Source organism: Protopterus annectens, chromosome 12.part0 (genome assembly GCF_019279795.1).
Source record: "Protopterus annectens isolate FY-2018-M chromosome 12.part0, PAN1.0, whole genome shotgun sequence".
Lineage (NCBI taxonomy): Eukaryota > Metazoa > Chordata > Ceratodontiformes > Protopteridae > Protopterus > Protopterus annectens.
Genome location: NC_056746.1, coordinates 1,376,099,004 through 1,376,126,258, shown reverse-complemented (window position 1 = coordinate 1,376,126,258; position 27,255 = coordinate 1,376,099,004). Strand labels below are relative to the sequence as shown.

At 42.8% G+C, this 27,255-nt stretch overlaps 1 protein-coding gene across 1 annotated transcript in view; it reads left to right on the top strand.

Annotated features, from left to right (window-relative positions):
- FKBP1A (FKBP prolyl isomerase 1A) overlaps positions 1 to 18,721 on the top strand; it is a 133,392-nt gene extending 114,671 nt beyond the window's left edge. Inside the window, exon 5 of the mRNA XM_044090436.1 lies at positions 17,929 to 18,721. The gene's annotated coding sequence lies outside the window, so the exon portion shown is untranslated. The remainder of the gene's footprint in view (positions 1 to 17,928) is intronic.
- The last annotated feature ends 8,534 nt before the right edge of the window (positions 18,722 to 27,255 follow it).

Genomic DNA, 27,255 nt, shown 5'->3' with positions numbered 1-27,255 from the left:
ACCATATGGGTATGCCTTTGTTCTCTGCTTGCTTTGGGAGATCCTTGTCATTAAGTTTTTGCATCAGATTGGGATGCTATGGTGGGCAGCAAGCATCTGAAGGAAGGAGGAAGATGGGGGCATTATGGGTGGGGGAGGAGCTTGGAGCTCGGATCAGATGCTGGAAATGCAGCTGAGTCTGATCCGTACTGGATCGCAGTACACCACAGGTTGAAGACAAATTGAAGAGCAACAACTCTGGAACATTATGGTGAGTACATAAAGATCGCTTTAGTCCTTCTAGCCTTCAGGTCTGTGTACAAGAACCCTAAACACTGTCTGCAAAAATATTGTATAGTTTAGCTAGTATTGTTGCACAACATTTTGAATAAAGTGGAAAAAAATAAGAAAGGAAAATGTATAATAAAATATCCACTCCAATTAAAATGATTTACCATGGTATTTAAAAACAACTGGAAGAGTAAAATAGTCATGTAAACAATGTGGCAATTTTCTAAGTTCTAGTACACTTAAGTGAACAGTTTAGTCCAGGCTTCCTAGACGTTCAGCTTTAATTGCCACGAGTTCATGTTTCTCCAGCATATTCAAGATGTCTCCAAGATCACCCATGTCTTATACGATCCAGTATCTGGAACTTTAAAACCTGTGTCTTTTATGAAGAGAAGTGTTTGGCTAGTGCATTATTTTTACTTCCAGAGCAGATTTCTTCCAGAACTACTGTTCACTTAAGTGTATTGGAACTTAGTCATGTAAACAGTGCAGCAATTTTCTAATTTTATTTTATTCTTGTATATAATAGCTTGTGGGGGAACTACTATTCTTTGTTTTACTTGGATCGCTTGTCTTAAAGATTTGACTGGAATGGAAACACTACCTGTCCTGCTTTGGATTACTTTTGAATACTTTGTAATTCTACAAAAATAGGATAACTAGCTAAACTGACTGTACAGTAAAAATGAAACTGTAAACCAAAGACAAGTCTCAAGTTTTATTTGGTAAACTTCAGCACTGCAAAACTTTCGAGTACAAAGACTTTCTCAGTGCAGTAGTTTAAAACATCAGTTCACCAGCCAGTCTACCAGTTGAAACTAATTCAGTAAAAAGTTAACCTTTTAATCACCAATAAAACCACATGCCTTAAACAATACAAGAACAATATAAAAATTCTCATAAGCATTAAATAGAATGTTGTAACTTAAGTATAGGCTTAATACTAATATATTTAAACCAGGTAAGCCGTTGTGGTGCAGCAGTTGTTGCCTCACAGCAAGAGGTTCTTTGATTCGTTTCTCGGCTGGAGCGCCTTCTGTGTGGTCTGCATGTTCTCCTTGCAGTCGAGTGAATTTAAAGACATGCAGGTAGGTGCAAGCATGTGTGGGTGTACCTTCTTTGAAGATTGTATGCCAGGCTGGCAACTCTACACTGTAAAAAAAAAAAAAAAAAAAAAAAAAATTCACTGCCAATTAGCAGACTGGAGTTCCACTGTGGTGACCCCTAACCGGGAAAAGCAGAGAGACTATTTATCATAACCAGGTTGAGGCATCTGCTCTAAATTTATCCATCTGTATTCCACTGCTTCTGTAACAGTAACAATCCCCTCCCCTATGATTCAAGTAATTTTAGTAGCACTAATGTTCATTTCCATAACATTGAATGTGCTTCTATAAAGCATTTGTATATAATTTTCTATGCATCTCCGACACGTGATGCTATCCTATCTTTTAGTATTTTTATTAGTTTTACCTATACAAGGCTGAACATTTCCCACAATTAGCAAGGTAAATCACATTCAGTGTGACAAGTAGCAAATGTTTAGAAAACGAAATTCGTTTTAGAAATTGGGTGCATAAATTCTACATTGGTGTTATATACTTACAAACACTATATAGCAGGGATAGTCTGTTTCTTACTATGTTTATATACAGAACATGGTCTTTCTGTAGTATTACAAAGTTAATTAACTGAGGATAATGTATTCCAATTTTTCTCTTTGTATGCCTATTATATTTTGTAATGTAGCTAAGAGACCAGTTCTATTGGCTATTGTCTTTTAACAATAGGTTGGTTGTACAGATATGGACAAGCTATTCCATCATGTTCAGAGACCATACATTCAATATTTGCCTTAAAGTGATGTCAATACCCTCGAGTGAAAGTATTTGCTATATGTTCTAATTAATTTCTGAACCTTTCTTTAGTGTTTAATCTGCTAGCATGTAACATTTGACTTCACCACCCCTTTCTAAACATGTTGGGGTGCATTCTATTAGCATGGACGTGTAGTCATCTGAACACTTTTTCTACACATCTATGTATGCAGCTCCTCATTAACAATACATAATGTAATGGCCAAAAACTTTTTCTTTTGAGAACTTTTAAGTCGGAACTTCAGAAATGCTGTGGTTTCATGTTCTTGCATTGACTTGCTGAAAAAATGGCAACTGAATTTACAAGCGAGTGTTAACTAGGATTCTGATGAACACTTGGCTAATGTTGAAGCTGAATTATCTCAGATGGATAAGCTTGAAGACTGTATTATAAATTCAACTGATTTTAACTCTGCTGACAATACCAAGGTATGTTGGACTGTTTAAAGTTTTGAATTCTGATTGCAATGAAAAACGTAAAATTGTTGGACTTAAATGACTTTAAAGGTCATGTATTCTGACCAAAGACTGAACATCAGTACTGTAATTTCTGAGTAAAACCCTATGTGATACAAAATTCATGTATTCATTCTGATGCAGCTACTACAAGTAATATGGTAGATCATGGTGATAGCCATGTCCCAGTGCATATAGGAGAAGCAGTTAATCTTTGGACTCTGTTTGTGAAAGCAATGTTCTGGAAGAAAATAGGCCTGCAAGGGATGATTCATGTTTTTCTACCTGTACTGAAACAGTGAGTAGAAAAGACTACAAAGAAAGTGGATTATATGAAAAGAAAGGCTTTTTAGGAAAGAACAAACTCCAACTGAATCTCCCAATGGAGATACAGCACCCAGTGAGATCTGTGAGCAGAGGAGCAGAGGAAGAACTCTGAAGAGGGGACTGATCAGAGAACCAGCCACACCAACGCAGATGGGACCAAATATACCTAAAAGGGTAGGACCAGTAAAGCAAAACCACAGTATGTCCAACATTTAATTCTTTATCTAGTGTACAGTTCCAAGATGCTGAATTGAAAGCTTTGGACAGAGTCTTAAGTTATTCTTCAAAGGATGGATGTCGCTGTTTAACTTGCCTTTGATTTGTGAGAAATTTGGGCTCAACTTATGTTTAGAAATGAGTGGTTGCCGATGGGGCATTGAAGAGCCAGTATCTTTATACCAAACAGCTCTTCTACAGTTGATACGTTTTTAAAATGTATGAAAGTATTTGACTTAAGAAAAATTATTTTTAACTTTGATAAGGAAATCATTGCTTAATTTGTGTTAGAAACAATGTAGTTATAAAGCAGGCAGAAAAAGTAAACTAATGAATGTGAAGTCTTGTAACATTTGGAAGGCAATAGGTTCATAGGTAGGTACTAGGTGGTCTGCCAGAGGGCATTTGTAAGCCTAGCCAGTGTCTGCTTTTGCTGCCCCACTGATTAGCCGAGCCTCTGTCAAGCAGAGCCAATGAAGTGATTCCCAGGGGTGTATTTTCTGTTACCCATCCACTCAAGATTTCTCAAGTGTTAGTGAGGGTCTCTGTCTAATGTAGATAGGAATTTTGTTCCAAAGCATGGGGAGTCTGACAGGAATCTAATCCACCAGTATGTTCTATTTATTGTGGCACGGTTTAGCTCACTAGAGCATGTGGCTCGCAGTGACATGGATTTCTTTAGGTGGGAGCATGTCCATCAATTCTGAGTTGAACATGGCTTTGTAAGTCAGGCAGAGAACCTCTGAGTAAGCGATATGTCAGAGTACAGCCAGAGTTTTCAGCCTGTCTGTATAGGACATATGTTTGAGGCCAGTAATCCTCTTGGTGAGGTACTTTTGTGGTCTTTCCAGCTGTTGGAAGTATCTGAGGTACATCCCAAATGGGGCATTGTACTCTGGGTCTGATGAGTGACTAGTAGAGGGGCAAACCTCTATTTCTAGATGCAAACCCTTTAATTAGATCTACATATGATTTCCTATCTACTTTGGCAATGATAGTCATAGATTACCATCTACCTGGGTCCCCAGATCTCTCCTTACCTATTCTGTATTAAGGAGGCTGCCACCTATGTGGTAATTCATAAGTGTTTGTTTTTCCCCAAATGGGATGACTATGTATTTTTTGGCATTTAGCTTGAAGCCATGACTAATACCAGGTGTCAGTCTCAGTAAGGCCTTTTTGGAGGATGTCTGTCGGCAGGAGAGTGTTATGGCTCCCAGTTTGCAGTCATCGGCGAACTTTATTAGCCATAGTACTCCTGTCAGCCTGCGAAGTATAAGCTGAAAGGTAGGGGTCCCAGGACCGAGCCTTGCAGGACACCACTTGTGACTGGTTTATAGTCTGACCTGGTCCTGCTATTTTTACTGCACGAGTTCTGTCCAAGCCAGTTGGCACCCCATCTTGTGATGTAGGGGTTTATGTTCAGGCTGGTGAGTAATGCCTTGGCAAGGGAATTCACACAGCTTACCTTGTCTATGGCCTTGGTGATTGTCTCAACCAGGTTTAGTAGGCATGATTTGCCCTTAAAGCCAAACTGGGTCTGGTCAAGAGATTGGAGGTTCCCAATAGTTCCATGATGTGCTCCATAGCCTTGCAGACAAGGTTAGTCAGGCTTATGGGGCAATAGTTACCAGTCGGTTGTGGCCCCTCCTTTGTGAAGCGGAATAACCGTTGCTGTGTGCCATTCTATGGGCACATAGCCTGTGGAGAGGCTGAGGTTGAACATGTTCATGTGGGGGGGTTAGTTCGTTCTGTAGTTCGTGCAAGACATCCTGGGACACCATCTGGCCCCAGTGACTGTTTTTGAAAGAGCTGTTTTCAGTTGGGCGTCTGATTTCTGTGACACTACACTTTTCCAGTATTGTTGTGGACCCTTTTGGAGATGGGGGTGAAGTTTGCCCTGAATCTGCCAGGATGTTGGCAGTATCAGTAGGTTCAGTATATTTTGTGCTATTTTGCACTGGCTCAGAGCATATGAGTTGCCACTTAGATTCTTGACATGGCTAAAGACTTTGTGGTTAACTTTCGATTCCTTGGCTATTTTTCTTTCGAAGTTAGTCTTGGATGATTTTGAGGGTCCTTAGTTTCTTACTGATAAGGGATGTCTTTCTTGGGATTTGCTTTTTTTCAGAACTAGTTTCCTCCTTTTATTGTATAACCTGTTTATGGCAGGGGTCCACCAGACTGGTTTCCTTCTTGGGGGAGTGAGTCTTGGTTTTGCTAGGGATGGCACGATCCATGCATCCCTTGTAGGTGCTAGGGATGGCACGATCCATGCATCCCTTGTAGGTGCTCAGTGCATTTGTAAAGGATTCTGCATCTTGAGCAACGTTATCCTTTAGCGTGGGGGCTGTGAAACTTGCCACTTCTGTCTTTAAGGAAGTTTGCTTTAGAAAAGTTTTTCACTATTTTCATTGGTGGGGTGTGGACATCCAGAATTAGTTTATGGTCTGATCTAACCAGTGACAGGCTTACCTCTGGTGTGGAACACCTGCCGCCTATGTTGGTGATGACCAGGTCCGTATGTGTTCACCTCCTGGTAGGGGAGTTTACTAGTTGATCCAGGGCATTTGAGTTGATAAATTCCAGGAAGCGCTGAGCCCGGGAGTATGTGCTCAAGTAGTTTTCCCAGTTAATGGTAAGGTAATTGAAATTGCCCGATTATATCAGGGTGTTTGGTAGGACTTTCATGTTTTCCAGTGTCTCCAGAAAGGCAGAGTGGTGGTCCTGGGTCATGGAGGGTGATCTGTAGCAGGCCACAATTTGCATTGCAAATTTGCCAGATAGTTGCACAAGGATGAATGAGGTATCATCTGTGCCATTAACCTGGAGGTGTAGGTTTCCTTTATGAAGGATACACCCCCTCCTTTTGTGTTTCGTTCTGTGGCCAAAATGTGTGGTATGAGTTGTAGCCTGGTAGTGCTGGAGTGCTCTCTGGAGCCTTGAACCAGGTTTCTGTTACTGCACAGATGTCTCAGTTCTCCATACAGAGGAGTGGTTGGAGCGCATGCATTTTGAGATTTAAACTCCTGGCATTGAGTAGCATAACCCTCACTTTATTTGTGCTGTTTATGGAGGTGGGTTTGACTTTTGAGCCTTGCCTAAAAAAGCACTACGGGGGCAGCAAGAGCCTTGGCCAGTATTCAAAAGCCTAGGGGTGACTGGTGCAAGCAGTGTCTTGCGAAGCAACGCGGCTTGTCAAGCATGTCATCCCAGGCTGACAGACGCTGGATCCCCTTTGACACCAGAAGCTTAGCCATTTGTTGAAATTGATAATTTTTTTCTTTATACTTTGTATCATTCTTGGTGAGGGCAGGATGCTACTCGGGGTCAAGGTCTTACCCGCCTGGGCTTACATGATCAGAGCTCTTCCATGTCTCCATGTAGTCCAGGGAGGTATGTCTCTGGTCATTCACACTAACATGAACAATGGCAGTCATATTTGTACTTGTTCTGGAGTGACCTGAGTACTTGTGTTGTGGCGGATTCTGGCTCCCGACAGGCAGCTAACAGTAACCTTCTGATTGTCCAGCCTAGTGAGTGGGACGTCAAGTGTGCCTGACTATTACTAGTGTGTTGGGTATGTTATTTCGCCTCAAGTGCTGCAATTGTGTGCCACATTGAATTTGTTTGGTTTGTGATGGGAGGTGCAGGTTTTTTGGGTGTCTGCTTTGGAGCTCTCTGCTTTTGCAGGTTTTTATTTAGAGCTTGAGTATGATTTGGTGTATTTGTGTATTTTTTGCCAGTGCTGGTTTAGTAGGTCTACATGAGGCTAGAGGTGTGGTGCAAGTGTTGACCTCCTCATGACTCTGTTCCAGTCTTGGGTGGAGAGACCTTGGCCTCCAGTTTGGTTGTATAATTGCATTTCTCGCATATGTTAGTGTTTTGTGGTAGGAGAGGGTTGTGTGTGTACATGAGGCAGTTGTAACACTGCCTCAGGATACCCAGGTTCACCAGCTGGACTGGAGAGTACACCTGAAGTTGCCCTTGGTCATGCCTGAATAGGGTGAGCTGCTTAGCTGCTTGGTTGGTGAGGGGTGGATAAAGGGCCTCGCCCTGCTGTGCAATCAAGTGTCTGGGTATATTAGTGCTTGCTATTAGGTCTGAGCAAGTGCTGGACTGTAGGATGCTTTTTGAGTGCTTTAGGTTGAGCCTAGTTTCAAGGGAAGAACTGAAGACTTAGTGGAGCTGGGAATAATTTAACCGTAGCTACCCGGCACACAAAACCATGCAAAAGCGTTTTTTAAACTAATTTCTGGGCTGGAACCACTCCTCCAGGGACAGATGGCTGCTCTGTTACCCTCTCACAGGTGAACAGAGAAACTTCCTTCTATCCACGTAAGGTATGGGCAACTCAAACTTGTAACAGCCCTGAATTCAGCACTAGCCTGAACTGGACTATACTACTTTAGAAAGGTGGGAAACTGGGAAATGTTTTTGAAAAGATAAGGCAAAAACAGTAAAATGCACTTGAAACAGCTTTAAATGACTACAAGTGATCAGAAAAGGCTGCCCTACTTAAGTGTGTAGCCTACAACAGTTAAACAAATTAAAACACTTTTTAAAGTGCAGGCAGTGAAATAAGTAAAATATGTTAAAAAAATCATAGGTACTAGGCTATTTGCCCAAGAGCATTTATAAGCCTCGTCAGAGTGTCAGCTTTTGCCACCCCATTGATTAACAGCCTCTGTCAAGAGCCAATGAACCCAGGGGTGTATTTTCTGTTACCCATCTGCTCGTCAAGGTTTCTCTTGAGTGTTAGTGAGGGGCTCTGCCTAATGTAGTTAAGAATTTTGTTCCAAAGCATGGGGAGTCTGACAGAAATCTATCCCTCCATGTTCTATTTATTGTTATGGTGAGGTTTAGCTCACTAGAGTGGCTCGCAGTGACTTGGATTTCTTTAGGTGGAGCATGTCCATCAATTCTGAGTTGGACATAGCTTTGTAAGTCAGGCAGAGATCACCTCTGAGTAAGCGATATGCCCCTGATGTGACTGAGTACAGCGGAGTTTTTCCTGTCGGGCTGCATAGGACATATGTTTGAGGCCAGTAATCCTCTTGGTGAGGTACTTTTGTGGCCTTTCCAGATGTTGGAAAGTGTCTTGAGGGACATCCCAAATGGGGCATTGTACTCTGGGTCTGATAAGTGACGAGTAGAGGGGCACTATAACCTTTTTCTAGATGCGAACCCTTTAGTAATTAGATGGGTTACATAGAAGGATTTCCTAACTACTTTGGCAGTATGATTGTCAAAGGAGAGATTACTATCTATCTGGGTCCCCAGATCTCTTGTCTCTTCTGTGTTAAGGGGGCTGCCACCTATTTGGTAATTCATGGGTGTTTTGTTTGTTTTTCCCCAAACAGGATGACTATGCAGTTTTTGGCATTTAGCTTGAGACCATAGCTTTGACACCAGGTGTCAGTCTCAGTAAGCTCCTTTTGGAGAATGTCCATGTCAGCCAGAGTGTCAATTATGGCTACCATTTTGCAGTTATTGGCAAACTTGGTTAGCTGTAGTCCTGTTTGCCTATACTACTGAAGTATATGCCGAACAGTAGGGGTCCCAGGACCGAGCCTTGTGGGACACAACGTGCGAGTGGTTTAGTCTCTGACCTGGAGCCTGCTATTAGTGTGTTCTGTAAAATCAAACTCTGGAAAATCAGCGTTTAGGTGGAAAGTAGTTGTACAGCAAGAAAATACAGAAAACTGATGATCACTCCGAAGACACTCAAGCTAGAAGGCTTGTATCAGTTTAAGGCTTTCTAGTGCTTTCCAGTAGGTTAGTTACAGGAATGATGGGAAACTAGCGCAGATGTGGTCTTTTAAAACCAGAACATTGAGAGATGGACAGCTTCCCACTATCAATAAACTAAAATTCCAGGGCCAAGAACCACTCCTCTTAAACCAGAACATTGAGAGATGGACAGCTTCCCACATTATCAATAAACTAAAATTCCAGGGCCAAGAACCACTCCTCTTGTGGTAGACAGGCTACCTAGTGCATACCACTCCCACTGATAAGCTAGAAGACTTCCCTCCAGCACAGGCTTGGGGGGGCTCAGAAGCTTACGAACTCTTCTGGTGGACTAGACTAGTTGCAGGAAACTAGCTTAGAATTTTTTTATTACAGAAGAGCGGCTAAAACAGCAGTATATACAATTCAAATGCAGTGCAGGCTAGCACAGATGTGTAGCAATATTACGGCAAATAGTTTAAATGCAATTAAATCAACAAATGACTAAAGTGCAGAAGGCATTAAACTAGAAGGCTAACAAGCACGCAGTAAGTGCAGAGTAAGTGACTGAACAGAACGCAGAACAGCAACTTAAGGCAGTTACAGTAAGAACAGCTGAATAAGAAACTGACAGTAAGAACAGCTGAATAGTGTATATGTATGTATATATAGTGTTATATATAGATGGAGAGAGATGTGATTTTTTTTTTTTTTTTGAGGGAGGGAACTGAGCAGGATTAAGAGGCTACAGGGGTTGTCCTTCCCAAATGCAGTTTGTACACAGTAGGAGTGCCTGAAATCAGAAGATCTCCCTGCACTCTGAGCAAATGAGATGGGCCCAGGAGGAGTCTCCAAATACAAATTTGCAAGAGGGACAGGTAGTTTTAAAGCCACCAAGATTACCACCAAAACAAGAACAGGGTGGGTGGGAAACGGTGAAGACGAGGGACAGAAACCATATAGTACCACTGTAAATTAGCAAATTGATAAATACAGCACATTGCAAATTAAGTTGAAAAAAGTGTACTTAACAGTTTGGAATAGATTCCAACTCTGCTCACAGCAAATCTCTGCTTTCCACCAGTTCAGACATGCAGTCTATTACTTTCAAAAGATTTAATGATTTAAACAGCATTATTTATAAAGTTAAATAGTTTTTGTAGGATTGTTTAGAAGGTAGTCACCACCAGACTTGTATAATTTATATACCCCTCACCCTATCTGCCCAATGAGATGTCCTTCCCAAAATACATAAGCACTTATCCTCGCCACCCATGAGACCTATAGTATCAGGAGGAAAATGGATAACTACAGCTATATCTATCTTTAACAGTAACTGAAGCCAGTATTAAGATTTAAGATTTAGTAACTGTTTTATAAGAGATAGTGATCTTGCTCTGAAAAGCCATCTGAGTGCCAGTGAGATGAATGGTATTTTACTAGTGACAATGAATATTAAATCTGTTAATGTAATTGGTGTTCAGAATGTATGAGCTGTTCATCATAGCGACTATTTGCAAAGTGAAAGGTAGTTTATTTGCTCTGTTTGACATGGTACTAAATGTATTTTCCTTTGGAGTGGCTTACTATTGCCATTTACTGGGAGTGGCTATGGGAACTGGCACAGTTATGCTAATTTGGTGTAAGGTGGGAAGCACTATACATTTTAAGATTTAACTACGTGTTTAAGAGAAGTCAGTTAAGTTTACAAAAGGTTTGTGGGTCTTCCCTTCCTTCTCTGGGAGGGTGATAATAGATCCTTGGATTCTTTTGTGCAAGAATTACATAAAACCACAGCATTTCTTCGATTTTTAAAGTTCTCAAAAGAAAAGAAAATATATTTTTTGGCTATTACATTATGTATCATTAATGAAAAGCATACTTCAATATAGAAAAGAATGCCCATGCTAATAGCATGCAGTCCCAACATGTTTATAAAGTGGTTGTGAAAAGTCAAAAGCTAAGTGTGCGCTTTGCCCTTTTCAGTGTAGTGCGATCTGAGTTGGGGGTGTAGCTCCCCCCACCTATTTTGGGTTTTTGTCTGTGTTTAGGGTTATTCCCATAATGGCCAAGTAATGCCTTTCGCAGGGCAAGGATTTTGGCAGTCCGTGGTTTCGGTGGAATGCAGCTTTGGAGAAGTGTGGGTCAGGTAAGTAAAATTCGAAACGTAATTTTGTTCAGAGACCCATACATACATGTATATACAAATATGCTTATTCATACAGTGTGTGGGGTTAGTTTTGGATGGTTTCTCATTTTTTGGTGTAGTTTTGCATCATTTACAATGTCTATTCTCTACTTTGTATGGCAATGAACTTGCTTACTCCCTAGCAGGACCTGTACTAAAGCACAAACTAAAGGTTCAACATGATGACTAGACAAATGTCATTGCATTGTGCTAATGTAGTGCAGCATGACAAAAATGGAGTGCCTTTTCCTATGTTGTGTATATATGTATTACATGTTTAATGTTAATGGACATTAAGTTGGTAATAAAAATATATGTGCCAGTTTTGTTACTCATACAGTTCCACCTGCATCAGTCGCTGCTTTGGCTCCATTCTCTGAGGGTGTGGCATTCACATGCAGGGCACTCCACAAATCCAGAGCACATGCATGCAGATGTATTCGAGTTTAGAAAAGTTTAGTGTGAAGCAAATTCCACAGCTGCTGGCTGCTAGCCAGAAAGAATGATGATCTTCATCTCACATTGCTGCAGTCCTTACACTTGGGTAGTCCGCTGTCCTCGGTCGGCCCGAATATCAAAGTATAAGGCTGACGTCGGTCAAGGCGCATTTGACATCAGGACGTCAGGGTACAAATGCGCATGACCGACGTCATATCCTCAGTCTTTGCTGCATGGTCCGATGCAGAAGCAGCATTGCAAGTGCCGGTTGGCGTTCTGAGATTTTTCGATTTCGAAGTTTCAGACAGAGTTCAAAGTTGGCTAAGTACCCCGTTGGGGAATATTTTAGTTTTTTCTTGCCTCAGTGATTTACCGGATGTCAGAAAAAGTCAATAATTGCATTTCTTGTGGGAAACAGATACCGCATAGAGATTATCATACCTTGTGTATTCCTTGCTTAGGGCCTGAGCACGACGTTGTTGGCTGTCGCTCTTGTGCTAGATTCAATAAACGCACTATAAAGAGAAGGTTGGATTGTGCCAGGTTAGTCTTTGGGAAGCGGTACAATTATAAAATGCCGTCGGATGCTCCGCCCGCTTCTTCGAAGAAGCGCAAGGACAAAGCAGTTAAGCCTAGGCTAGAAGAACCGTCTGTACCGGACGCCGGTTCTTTAGAGGTGTCGGAGCCGGTGGCTCCACCGGAGGTTTCTTTGTGTTCCCAGGGTGAGACTTTATTATTGCAAGATGTGGCCTCTCAGGAGGCAGGTCAGGCTGAGAGGGCTTCTCAGGTTACTATACTCCCCTCCCTTCCTAGGGTGGCTAGGCCCTCTCATTCTGTTTCAAAGGCTTCTCCCAGGGGCAGGCCAGGTTCAGCTTCCGTTGGTGTCACCCCTAGTTCTTCTGGAACTGTGCCCAAGAAGCATATGCTTAAAATGGCAGAGGATTTGATTACCTTGATTAGGGGTTCTATGCCCCCTCCTGATAAGAGACCTAGGGTGGAGCCGGAGCTAGGGAGTTTTGAGCAGGCTTCAGATGTTTCAGAGTCTTCGGCTGAAGACTTGCAGGAGTACTCTCCTTATTCTGATTCTGATGTGGATGATTCTACTCCTTCTGCTTCTCCTGAGGATTTTTCTTTTTCAGAAACTCTTCATTCCATGAGGGAGCATTTTAAGTGGGAAGGTCAGGACTTCTCTGATTCCAGGAAAAGGCTTAGGGAATTTTTGTTTTTACCCCAGCATAGGCCTTTGGCTATACCTCCTGTTTTGGATGTAGTGGAAGATGTGTTTGCAGAGGCTTCTCTTAATCCTGATTCTTTGCCTCCTGCTCCTGTTAAACCGGATAGGTATTACAGGGTGCCTGAAGCTCATAAGTTTCTTTTTAAGAGTCCTAGGGCGGACCCAGAAACTGTTAGCCAGGGGCCTAAAGGTGTTAAGGCTTCTGTTGTAAAGAATCTGGTTCCTGCAGACAAAAGCCAGGGCCTTGGATAGATGGGGAAAGAAAGTTTATACTTCCACTCTTGCTATGAGGGCTTTGAATTGCCAGTTTCACGTTGAAATACCAAAACTATCTCCTTTCACAATTGAAGGCTAAGGTTGATGCTCTGGCAGAAGGTATTGATTGTAAAGAGTTGCAAGATTTAGTACGTTTCTGAACAGGTAGGTAAGCATTCTTTGCAATGTGGTTTTGATGCTGTACAGGCTTCGTCTAGGGTGGCTGCCACTGGGTCAGTTCTTCGCAGGCACGCCTGGCTGAGGGATCAATTTGTCTGACCATGTTAAAACAAGGATTTTAGATGCTCCTTTGCAATCTGACGTGTTTGGCTCTCCTGTTGAGGCAGTTTTAAAGAAAATGGAAGACCAGGCTAAGTCTATGCAGACTGTTAGAGTTTTTGCAGGTCCAGCCTCCAAAGTTTAGTAGAAATTGGCCTACTTAAGGGGTGGACATATCCTTCTTATGATTCCCAGTCTAGGGGTAGATCTAGACGTGGTAGGGGCAGAGCTCAGGGCTCTTTCAGGCCTAGAACAGGGAGTTCTCCTGCACAGTCTTCGGGTGAGGGCAGGGGTCAGTCCTTTCGTAAACAGACCCAATGACCTACCTTTTCAGCTGCCAGAGCCTTCTCGTCTGGCAGCACCTTTGGGAGGAAGGTTGGCACTTTTCAAAGAAAATTGGAGTTTAATTACCCAAGACAGATGGGTATTGGATATCATACACCACGGCTACAGGTTTTATTTCCATACCTTGCCTCCTTTCAAAGGCATGCCAGACGTTCCTCCTCAAAGAATAGAGGCTCACAAGCAAGTTTCTCTGTTGCTCCAAATAGGGGCCATACAGCCGGTCCCTATGCCAGAAGTGGGCCTAGGATTTTATTCTCGCCTGTTCCTAGTACCAAAAAAGGGGAACACGTGGAGACCAATTTTGGATTTGTCTATCCTCAACACTTACCTGGACGTTCCCAAGTTCAAAATGTTGACGTTGCAGCAGCTTTTACCTCTGCTGGGCAAAGATCATTGGATGGTAACTTTGGATCTCAAGGAGGCTTACCTTCATGTTCCTATCAGACTAAGTTGCAGGAAGTATCTGCGTTTTCGAGCTGGGACTTCTCACTATCAGTTCTCTGCATTGCCCTTTGGCTTATCTACTGCGCCTAGAGTGTTCACGGAAGTTCTGGCTCCAGTGATAGCTTTCTTCAGGCTAAAAGGTATACAGATCTATCCTTATTTGGACGACTGCCTGATTCTGGCTCAAGGAAGGGAAGAGCTTCATCATTTGGAATTTGTGATAGCAGTGCTAAGATGCCTGGGGTATTCTGTGAACGAAATAAAGTCCAGTCTAGTACCCTCTCAGGACATGTGCTTTCTGGGTGTGAGACTGAATACAGCATCCCAGATGGCCTTTTTAACCCCGGACAAAGTCTATCCCTTTACTTCCATCAACTATCTCATCAGTCCGGGCTGACTGCAAGGACAGTCCTTCAAGCCTTAGGGTTCATGGCATCTTGTATTCTGGTGCTTCCCAATGCCAAACTGCATATGAGGAAGCTACAATGGTATCTCAAATGTATGGACACAGCACTGCCAGGATCTGGACACTGTCATTCAAATAATACCTTGCATTCAAAAGGAATTTTTGTGGTGGGCTCAGGAATGTCACCTAAACAAGGGACTCTCTGTGACCCGGCCAGAGGCGAGTCAGATTTTAACGACAGATGCCTCAGACAAAGCTTGGGGAGCTCATCTAAATGGAAAGTGGATACAAGACAAGTGGCCTGCCAGACTACAACATCTACATATCAACATGAAGGAGATGTTAGCAGTCCAGTTTGCATTAATAGCTTTCAAGGAATTACTACTTCCAGGGCAGGTGTTGATTCTAACAGAACACAACTGTCATGTGGTACATCAACAAGCAAGGAGGAACGCATTCTTACCCTCTATGCAGGCAAGCAATGATTTTGTGGGAGACTGCTCTCAGTTTACAGCTCAATCTTCAGGCAAGGTTTCTGCCAGGAGCACAGAACTCCTTAGCAGATGTGTTGAGCAGACGAATTATGGATCCCCACGAGTGGAAATTGGATCCTCATGTATTTCAGAAATTGACAGTGTCATGGGGAACTCCAGACATAGATCTGTTCGCTTCTCCACTAAACCATCAGCTGCCAAAGTTTTGCACAAAAAGGTTTCATCCCACAGCTTGGAGAGTGGATGCTCTTTCCGTTGGAACAATCTTCATGTGTATGCCTTTCCACCTCTGCCTCTCCTCCCAAAGGTACTTCTAAAGGTCAGACAGGACAAGCCAAGGATGATTTTAATAGCTCCGGATTGGCCTCGACAGCACTGGTACCCATTACTGAGAAGTCTGATACGGAAGCCTCCATGGCCTTTGCCTTCGATTCCACACCTGTTGTCACAGGAGGACGGCCATTTGCTCAATGTCAAGCTTCACTCTCTGCACCTAACAGCCTGGCATATTCTGTTTTGAACCATAGTGGGCCTCCACTTCCTCAGCAAGTTTTGAATGTTATTTTGGAAGCTAGAAGGCCTAGTACAAGGAAAGTGTACGCAGACAAATGGAAGAGATTTTTATTTTGGAGTGCAGAAAAAGATTTTGATGTTTCTGAGCCTAATTTGTGTGTGGCTCTTCAATATCTTACTGAGTTACTAGACAAAGGTTTGTCTTTCTCTTCTATTAAAGTTCATGCTGCAGCAATTTCGCTCACTATGATTGCGACCCACCATTGTTTTCTCATCCTTTGTTCAAGCAATTTCTTAGAGGGGCAAAGAATATAAGACCCCCACGAAGGGCTCCTACTCCTGCTTGGGATCTCAATTTTGTGTTGGAGAAACTCACTCTACAACCTTTTGAGCCTGCAGCTACTTCTGAGTTGAAATATTTGTCATGGAAGACTGCTTTTTTGTTGGCCATTACCTCTGCAAGAAGGGTTTCTGAATTACAGGCCCTTATGGCGGTTGAGCCTTTCTTGATTTTCCATAAGGATAGGGTATCATTACGTACTAATCCTTCCTTTATGCCTAAAGTGGTTTCTAGTGTGGCTTTAAACCAAACTATTCATTTGCCTACTTTTTATGCAAATCCCCAAAATAAAGGGGAAAGGATTTTGCACACTTTAGATGTACACAGGCAGTTGCGTTATTTGGACAGAACTAAAGGGTTCAGGCAGTCTCAGCAGCTGTTTGTTTCTTTTGCTTTGAGTTTGCAGGGCAAGCCTGTGTCAAAACAAACTATTTCTTTTTGGGTTTTGCATTGCTTTCTGTTATTCCCATCATGGCAAGGAGATTCCAGCTGGGATTAGGCCTCATTCCACTAGGGCTACTGCCACTTCAACAGCCTTTTTGAGGGGAGTGGCAACCAAGGATATTTTGGAGGCAGCTACTTGGAGTTCAGTGCATACTTTCTCTAGGCATTATCACCTGCCACTTTACTCTAAATCCAGGGCTGGTTTTGCCACTGCTGTTTTGCAGGGCATTTTGGCAGCTCCTGCTTCCTTGTAGTTAGCCATCCTCCCTTACCTCTGCTTTGGGATTCTACCCAAGTGTAAGGACTGCAGCAATGTGAGATGAAGAACATAGTACAGTTTTGTACCTACCATAAATGTAGATGTTCGAAGATCCACATTGCTGCAGTCCAATTTACCCTCCCTCCTTCCCCTCTGTAGTTAGAGGTGGTTGTGTGGGTTGGGTTGTACATATTGTGTATATTGTATATATTGTACATATAATTAGTGCAAGGGTGGTTGGTTGGTTGTTTGCTGTCTTTTGGTTTTGACCTTTATTTTTAGGGTCTTCTGACATCTGGGGCAAAAAAAGACTGATATGACGTCGGTCATGCGCATTTGTACCCTGACGTCCTGATGTCAGTCAAATGCGCCTTGACCGACGTCAGCCTTATACTTTGATATTCGGGCCGACCGAGGACAGCGGGCTACCCAAGTGTAAGGACTGCAGCAATGTGGATCTTCGAACATCTACATTTATGGTAGGTACAAAACTGTACTTTTCTGGTAACGTGCCATTTCTAAAGCAGTGTGCTTAAATGTTTAATTTACTGATTTAACATAAGATTCACTATTGTACTAAAACGGTACGAAAGTACAGTAGTAAGGCCAGCATTTATCTCAGAACTTCAGTAGAAAGTTCATGAAGTAGCTAGTAATCTACAGACATTGCTGAACAGGAAGTTCGTACTTGCCATGTCCCACTGAAATGAATGGGAAGCAGTTTTCCAAACTAGCAAAGTGGAATACTTGGGGAGGTCTGTTACCTTGAAAGTGGTTTTCTTTTCTAAATCTTTACCGTCAGACTTGTTTTTTTTTAATCATGGAGTACAGGAGAATGATTCACTTGAAAAACAGCATACAGAGACCGCTGTATCTCAGCCAGTGCATGTGTGTAGTGTAGACACTGCATGTGCATATAGTATGCATTTATACAACACCACTAAAGTGAGGGAGTGCTCGCTGAAGAGGTTGGAATGACTGCCTGCAAGTAACTGACTCACCTAACCTTCTACAGTGTCATGCGGGATGTGGATGAGTGGATTCCCTGCTACCAAAGCTTTATTTTTAAGATGCAGTAATGTTCGTAGAGGAGTACTAGGCTAATTGCCCTTGTCCATTTTAAACCTCGCCAATTTCCCTTGCTTAGTCCAACCCTGATCCTGTTTGAGTCAAGCAACTAAAATACTGGTATGCTGGATGGTAGGCCAAGCTAATGGGCAGCAATGTGCATTAAACTGCTACTCGCTACCAGTACTGCCTTCTTTCAAGATAGTATGGTGAATTCTGTAACTTTTTTTTTGCACTCTACTAGATGTTTGTAGCATGTGCAGAACCTGTTAACTACCGGGTATTTGAATTTTTTTTAAATATTCTGCTTGTAATGCATGTTCTGCGTTTTCCCTCCAACAGGTTCCATAAGTTTAATAGAAGTACACAATCGAAGCTTGGAAGACTGCAGGAGCGATGATTCTGATTTCCTCCATTTGCTGTACAAAGCATCATATGGAATGTTTCACTACTTGTGCTGCTTTTCTCTCTCCATTCATTTCAGAACTGTATGCCATAAGACCTCAACATTATCAAGTTATTTTCTAGTTGTGATCTTGGTTGTCTAATGTGATCTTTAAATTGTGTGATGCAGCACCATCTGTGGATTAAGGCGAGCAGGTTCATTGTTTTTATGATTTTTGGTGTTTTGTTGAATCTAAGTTTAAGCCATAGAGGAAAATTAAGGGGCTATGTTAGAGTATTGCATGAAGCTGCTGAAAAGTTGGTGTTTAACTAGAAATAAGCAAATACTTGAGCAGTTTTACTTCACTGTGCCTAAAAATTGTGAGTGGATAGTTACTCTGCCTTTATTCTTTAATAGCAGACTAACGTGGGTGTTTTCATAATCCCAACAGTAAAGAGAAAGTGACAGTTCTGATATTGAATTAATGTGGGACCAGATAGTGTTGGTGAGTAAAGAAGTTTGGGTCCTTTTTTATCTGAAGGTGCTGTTTAAATAGAAACTTACTTTATGAAGAGAAAAATGATGCTGGACATCACAACTGTAGTTGCATTCTTGTCAGTGCAGCTTGTAAGATGCAGCATTTTTGGGACATCTTTGCCACCTTTCTCAGTTTCAGGTAGGCAAGAGAACTGTAAACCAATTTGTTTCCATTTATTTCTGCAATAAATTTGCTCTGCCAGCTTTTCTCAAGTAGTTTGTATTTTTTTTTTGTCTGAATTTTAACACCTTGACTTGAAATGTGTAGATTTGCTGCCATTTTGCCAGCATAAACTATACAGTTCTAATTTTTACCTTCAGACTCCTAAAATTCAAGGTAGCCAACACCTGTCAGTGTTTTTAATCTGTCTTTTCTGCTTTTCTGTGAGGTGCATATAGAAATTCTACAAATTATGGTTAATTTTACATGTGTAGACATTGTGGTTAGAGGAAAGTGTGGATGCATCAATAGGACTAGGCTGGATTGCAACACAGGATTTAGTTTGATCTCAGGTGACTGAAATTGGTCTAATATGTGACCCATATGGTGGGAGTACCTTGCAGATATTTGTGTGGTATGAGTTCAGTACTCAGGAAGAACTACTTTTGTATACTAAAGGTTGAGGGGTGTGTGGAATCTAAATGGCTGCTTTTAAAGATCCAACTTGAAGTGGTATTAAAAAGCAGTAACCAAAAGCTGGTTGGCACTTGACATGGGCATAACCTCAGTACTCCATGGTGAACACCACCATTAAGGGTAGTTCAGCTGGATGGTTTGCTGATGAGGGGATATCCAGATTTTTCAGTGTTGGACCATAGAAGAGCAGTTGCTTAAATGTGAGTGGAGTTTGGCAAAGCAAAAGGTTATCGGATGCTTTACATTACTAAGGGAAAAACCACCTGGCAGTGTACCTGGGTGCTGGGTTTGTTATACTTGCCGCTGTTGGAAGGGTAGAAAAGCAGTCAACTGAGCTGGAAAGAATGCTTTAACTTCTGAATCCTTGTGTATGTGCCAACCTTTGAGAAGATGGGTGCATAGAAGGATTTGGTTATATTGGGTAAGTTTGTTTGGATAAGATCATTGCAGTGTTTAGTTCCAGAATGACAAGGCTGTGAGCATACATAGACTTGGGCCATAAGTGATGCTGGGCTTGTGCTATTTTGGTATTGCTGTTAATGAACTTTTTCATTGTGGCAGGTCATGTTGGAAGTGCCTCTAGAATGTAAAGTTTATTATCCCTATTTTCCAGAAAGTAGACAGGAGGGTTTGTTAAATTGTGCCAGAAGTCTGCAAGAAGAGGGGACCGATCAAGCAGCTGAGCTGATCAGCTTTTATTCCATACATATTGGAGGCTTGTGGGAGTTTGCCAGTTACTGTCTTGCTGTTTTTGTGGAACTGGAGAAGGCATAGGATCCTGATACCCTTGGCATTTTACTGAAGGTGTTGCAGTAGTGCCAGATCCCAGGGCTGCTGCATGCTGTTGGGTTCAGTATGTTGGTGCAGTGGAAGTGGTCTGTATTTGAGTCAGATGCATTCATACTGACTGTTGGACTTTGCCAAATGGTTGCATCTTGCTTTTCTCGAGTTACATAGATGGGGGATGCCAAGGAGCTATCAAGGTTTTGAGTTATCCTGTTTGAGAGCTTTAGCTGCATTTGTTTGCAGGTGGCTGTCTTCACTTTGAGTGATCTCTCAAGTTTGCAAGAGTGGTTTACTGCTGAGCATGAAGTATTTGGTTTGGAGTTCAGCACCTCCCAAATCAGAAGTCTGTTTATTTTGATAACAGGTAAGTGGGATAATTTGAGACTCTGGCTAATGACCTGAAGTATTAAGTGACATGCAATGAAACCTGAAATAATGCATAACATTTATATTTTATAAATCATAAAATAAAACCGCATTCTGTTGTATATGAACTTGATTGTTATGACAGCATGAGTTGATGTGGTCAGCCATTATCTTGAAAATTTGTGCGGACTGCTGCTTTGGTTAAGTGTTAACTTGCATTGTCGCCTTACTTGTTAAAGGTGATTCCATGTAGATTGTCCCAGTTTTGTGTTTCCTTTGAGACTGTTTTGAAGTGTGATCTAACCAGGATAATTGCTTCATCTTGCTTGCCCCTAAGGGGGCTAGTGTTTGGTCCCTTATGGCGAGTTTGTATTAAAGGGGAGGGCAGTTACCTAAAGTCTGCAGCCTTAATAATGCTAGACTTCCAGAGAAATAAGTTGGTCTTTACTTCAGAGAGCTCCTCCTCCTCTCACCAGTAAAGTTCATGTATCTTGGGTGGCCTTATCCTTGAATGAAGGGAAGGACTTGGGAGATTGACTTAAGTGTGACAGTGGCAGTACTGCAGGCATTGCGCAAGTCTTTGATCTTGCAGTTCTGCCCTTAAATTTACTAGACCATTCTCACTGGTTTGTGGTCATACGGTTTGGAAATTTTAAAAATGCACTCATGGAAATGAGCGTTCAGGTTCTTCAAAAGATATTTTACTTAACTATGAGTGACCTACACAATGATCTCATTAGAGGTACTAGTTATAATGTTCAGTATTGCAGTAGTGATAATTGGAAGTTGTCATAGAAGGCCTGACAGTCTAACTTGGAACTTCATCAGGGAGAAACATGTTTTCCAAATGGTAGTCTTAAGTTTATTTCTGCCTAGAAAAGGTGTATAAATTTGTATTTAATGGACAGAGCCTTTCAGTGTTTCACCAGTGACTGACTAAAATCCGTGTTTGCATTTGCTATTGCCTCCTTGAAGCCAGATTCCCCCCACTTTTCCTGGGCGCACTTTTTTCTTTTAAACAGGGTTGTATGTTGAATTACTGTCCAAGATCCTGATGGCTGATTCAGCTATGGTTTCAGTGGGTTCAAGCAGTAAGTTTGCTGGGGGCACCAACCAAGAATCCTTTTCCCAGTGACAGGGATGGTGATGTACTAGACCACATTAGGAAGGGACTACCTCTGTTGCACTGGCCTTCATGGCTGTGAATTGCCTTATTGAAATGTTTTCATTTCAGGGGATTCTTCTGATCCAGGTAAAGACCGAGGAGACTTGAAACAAGAACCTGAGAGAATGCTGAACTTTGTAGTGAGCACTTTGACGAGTGAGGCTGTCATGCAGTGGATACATCATTCAAGGTGGCAACAGCAGAACAGTTAGGACATCTGACAGGCTGTGGGCCCTGCAGTGTCCATGCATCAATAGTAATAGCTTTCAGTTTTCCATTAGAAAAGGAGTTGCTGTTCAGACTTCTTGTTGAACAAGTGTTTTAAAACTGGAGGAGGGGCAACAGTAACAGTGCAGACAGTAAAAACCATTTCACTTCCCTGTCATGTGTAGATGGCCCTAAGAATTGATTCTTGCATATGAGGCAAGACCAAGGCAAGTAGCCAGAGGGGAGGAAAGCCAGTCAGGAAAGAAAAAGGGCAAGCTGATCAGGGAAATCCTTAAGGGCATTTTAGGCCAGGGCACACGGAACAGCTTACACCTTCCCTCCCCACTGTCTCCAAATGCACCCCATCATCCTCAAAGGTGGGACCTTACGGGTTTAATTGTAAGGGAGAAATCCATCCCACCTTTTGGTAGATATGCCCATTATGTTGGGCTACATCTGATCTGCCCCTTTGTTCCTAATTTGCTAGATCAGGCAGCAATAGGACCAGGGCCAGACTAGGAAGAAGGCCTAAGTTTCTAGTCTGTTTTCCTAACCAACAGAGGTAGACCATGGAAACTGATTCTCCATCTTTCCATACTCCCCATAGGTTGGGAGGGTGGCCTAATGGTTAAGGTGTTTGCCTTACAAACACAAGATACAGGGTTTGAATCTCACAGGGGATAACTGGCTAGGCTTAAAATGGCTCGCAAGAGCAGTTAGCCTAGTACTAACCTATGAACCTATTTAATATTCTGCTATCCAAACAGTGCATTTACCCTCTGGCCCATAATCCTGCTATGTTTGTAGTCAGTGCCATACTAAGTCTTGCAACTTCCTGCAGAAGCCCATGGCTAGTCCAACTTCTGGATTTCACTATTCCCCAGCTAGTGGATGCTCTTGCTAGTTGACGTGACATCAGTAGTACACAAGGTTGTCTGCTGGCACCATCTTCAATATCAGTCCAGTGCACCAGATATGACAGCATAATTGGTTGGCCTGAATATGCTGCTGAGTGCCAGAAGTATAAACCTCAAAATGCATGCACTCCATACTCAGTATGGAGAATAGATATATATGCAGTAACAAACTTGGTTTAAGGCTCCAGAGAGCACCCCAGCACTACCAGACTACAACTCATACCATACATTTCAGCCACAAAACCTGGACCGAAATACAAAGGCGAGGGTGTAGCCATATTTATGAAGGATACCCACACCTCCAGGTTAGTGGCACAATATGATGCTTGAGATCCACGTGCAACTAACTGGCAGAACTGCAATTCAAATTGTAGCTTGCTACAGATCACCCACCATGTCCCAGGGCCCCCATTCCACATTTCTGGAAACGCTGGGAAACGTAAAGGTACTATCAAACACCCTGATATTGGGTGATTTCAATTGCATAGACATTAACTGGGAGAACTACTAGAGTACCAACTCCCTTGCCCAACATTTCCTTGAATTTATAAACTCTAGCACCCTGGCTCAGCTGGTAAACACCCCCACCAGAGGTGACAACATATTGGCCCTGGTCATCACAAACATGGGCGACTGGTGTTCCACACTGGAGGTAAACCCCTCACTGGTTAGATCTGACCATAAACTAATCACTCTGGATATCCACATTCTGCCCCCACTCCCGGTCAAAGAAACCACTGTGAAAAACTTCAAAAGCAAAACTTCACATTACTTAAGACCAAGGTGGAAAGTTTGAAATCCCCCATGCTAAAGGATAACACTGCCCAAGCTACAAAACCCTTTACTAATGCACTCTACGAGCACCTACAAGAATGCATGGATCATGCTATCCCAAGTAAAACCAAGACTCACTCCTCCAAGAAAAGGAAGCCAGTCTGGTGGGACCCCTGCCATAAACAAGCTATGCAATAGGAGGAAACTAGTACAGAAAAGAGTAAAATCCCAAGAGGGGAAGACATCCTTTATCAGTATCAGCAAGAAACTACAATCCCTCAAAATCATCCAAGGCTAGCTTCGAAAGAAAAATTGCCAAGGACTCCAAAGATAACCATAAGGCATTCTTAAGCTATGTCAAGAATCTAGGTGGCAATTCCCAGATCTGCTCTAAGTGCAGAATGGCACAAAATACACTGAACCGACCAACATCCTGGCAGCCTGGTTCAGTGCAAACTTCACCCCCGAAAGGGCCCGTAACCATACCAGAAGAATGTAGTGCCCCTGAAATCACTGGTTAAAACAGCTCTCTCCAAAGCCAAAAACACCACCTCCAATTGGACCGGACGGTGTCCCAGGCTGCATCCTACATGAGCTCAAAGATTAACTAACCCCTCACCTAAAACTGTTTGACTAGCTGCATTTGCAAGGCTATTGAGTGCATCTTCATGGATCTCATTTAACAGACACTGGGAACCTCCAAACACTGGACCCAAAATCATGCCTCCTAAACCTGGTTAACTTCTTTGAGACAGTTGCCAAGGCTATAGACTGGGGAAAGGTGGTCCACACAGCCTACATAAACCTCGCAAAGGCCTTCAACACCATTCCCCATTCTGGTATTAGACAATCTCACCAGCCTGAACATAAACCCCTACGTCACGAAATGTTTCCAACTGGCTCACTGACAGAACCCACATGGTAAGAGTTGCAGGAGCTAAGTCTGACTCTAAACCGGTTACAAGTGTCGTTCCCCAGGGCTTGGTCCTAGGATCTCTCCTGTTCGGCATGTACTTCTCAAGAGGTACAGGCAAGCACAGGAGGACTATGGCTGACCAAGTGTGCAGACCACTGCAAACTAGGGGGGGGGGCTATAATTGACTCTCCAGCTGACAGACTTCCTCCAAAAGGGTTTCACTGAGACAGATACCCTGGTGTCAAAACCATGGCCTCAAGCTAAATGCCAAAAAGTGCATAGTCATCCCCTTTGGAAAAAACAAAGTACCCACAAATTACCACATGGGTGGTAGCCCCCTAAATACGGAAGGCTAAAGGGATTTGGGGACCCAAGTAGATGGTAATCTCTCCTTTGATAATCACATTGCCAAAGTGGTTAGAAAATCCTGTGGCCCATCTAATCACAAAAGGGTTTGCATCCAGATCAAGAGGTCAGTGTCCCTCTACGCATCACTCATCAGACCCATCATAGAGTACAATGCCCAATTTGGGATGTACCTTACAAGACCCCTGCAACAGCTGGAAAGAATACAAGTACCTCACAGAGGATCACTGGCCTCAAACAGGTGCCCTATGCAGCTCGACTGAAGAAACTCCAGCTGTACTCATGTCGGGCAGAGATCATCTGTTAGTAGGCAGTATGCAACCAAGGCCATGTCCAACCCAGAATTGATGGACATGCTTCACCTAAAGAAAACCATATCCCCTCAAGCCACATGCTCTAGGGATCTAAACCTCACCACAACAATAAATAGGACATGCCGGAGGGATAGATTCCCGTCCCAGAGACTTCACATGCTCTGGAACAAGATTCCAGTCTACATTAGGCAGAGCTCCTCACTAACACTTAGAGAAACCTTGAGTGGATGGGAAATGGGAAGTTTACCCTGGTGATCACTTCAGTGGCTCTGCTGGACAGAGGCACAGGGAACTAATCTAATGGGGTGGCGAAAACCAACACATTCCAGCTAGGCTTGTAAATGCCTTTGGGCAGATAGCCTAGTACCTGCATATGAACCTGTAGAGGCTTTGCTTTAGTACCATATTTGGGGAACTTGTTTAATTTATTGTAAGGGATTTGTTTCCCCACACGACAGTAATTTGTCTTATTGTTTTGTCTAGAGCATGGCATGACAAACTTGTGCTCTGTTTAATAGAACTGTAAAGCATAAGGCCAGAACTCTTAATGTTTAGAGACTGGTAGTGTTCAGCCTCCACGCTATGGTACCTGCCTTTTCCTAGTCCATCCAATAGAAGCATAAGGAGGAGCTTGAAGTTTGAGAGTTGGGAAAACTTTTCTGTTAGACTCTGCATTTTAGTTTGAAATCCTCAATACAGATGACACCTTTTGTAGCCTCATAGTTCAACATCTGATAGGTTTGAGATCTCTGGCATAACACCTCGGAGGTCACCATGGCTTGTGACCCAATGTGCATTCTCAAGAGCCAGCTTTACTTCAACCTCAGTTGGGTTTGAAACCTAATGGTGGTATCCCCTTGATTGGGAAGAGATCTGTGGGAAATGGTTTGAGGCTGTGGCCACTCTCTGCCCAAGACCTTGTTGCCCACCATCCATGGCTCAAAGCCAAATGGCAGTCCAGTTTGCCCCAGCAGATATTAACTTGGGGTCACCTGTTACTTCTCCCCATTGTTTCACCACAGGACCTAGTCAGGCCTGGTGCAGGTCTTCATGAAATTCAAGTCTAGGTAGCCCAATGTGTTAAATCAACTTGTGCTAAGAACCTTGGTTGGGAAAAGAAAAGGGGTACCCCTCCCCCACGACTTATTGCTCATTCTGAAGATGAGCATGCTTATTTGGAGCATTAACTCGCAGCAGTTTTTGGATACTGACACATTTTCCTCAACCTTTATCACCCAAGGACTTGCTTTTGGAGATGCCCTTCATAGACTATATATTTAAAATGGGAATCCTGAGTTCTCCCAGGCTCAGGCCAGTAATAGACTCCAGAGCCTGTCAGAACCAATATTCCCATGAAGCCTTGTCTGATAATTTCAGACTCATCACAATTTGATTTCCATCCTCCTGCTCTCAGACCTAGTTGCTTCTGTAGAATGCATTATTTTCGCATGCAGCTCTAAGAATTCATTGATGGACCCAGTTGTAGTGGATCTGGAGTTCAGCAGAGGATCACTTGGACCTTCGTTCAAGAACCTTTTGTCAGATGATGGGAATAGTCTGATTTTTTTGTCAAGATCTCAGCCACCCCAGTTGTCAGAGCTGTGAACTGACAATTCTCCATGCTGCGATATCTTGATTATGTTCAGGAAGAAATCTGATAAAGTAGAGGGACATCCATGATTTGTTTAATAAATATCTTCAGATGTGCAGACACTTGTGTGGCTATAATGCATTAGATGCATCATGTAGGGCAGTTGCAGCTAGGTCTGTTACAAGGAGACCTATGTGGCTGAGGACGCGTGTTAGATCAGGTTAAAGCAGATCTGTAATTCTGTGGATAACGTGCTTGTTTCTCTGGACTTGCAGCTGAAGTCTTTCTAATTCTGCCTTTCCTGTACTCTTGGATACAGTAGAAACTACCCTGGTAAGGCTTGGCAGTTTTTCTCAAAGCAAGAAAAGTGCAAAGCTTATAAAGGGGTAAGACCTGGGTATCAAAATGGCAAACTGAGCAATGCTGGGACCTGGGTTAGTCTAAGGACCCAGCACCAGAAAGGAACAGCAGGGAGCATCTTCAGGACTCCCACCCCTGGTCCTTCCTCTCCCTACTCTAGCCTCTTCCTCAATTTTTGAGAATTAATCTGGACCCAGTGGGTACTGTAGAGCATAAAGGGAAGGCTACTGTTTCAATTCTGGAAAACTCCTACCTCCCTTCTTGGGCATCCCACTGTTTCCTAAGCAACGGGAATAATTCACACCACCACTAAGACTCCCTTTTACAGTAGGACTATATTGAAAAAGT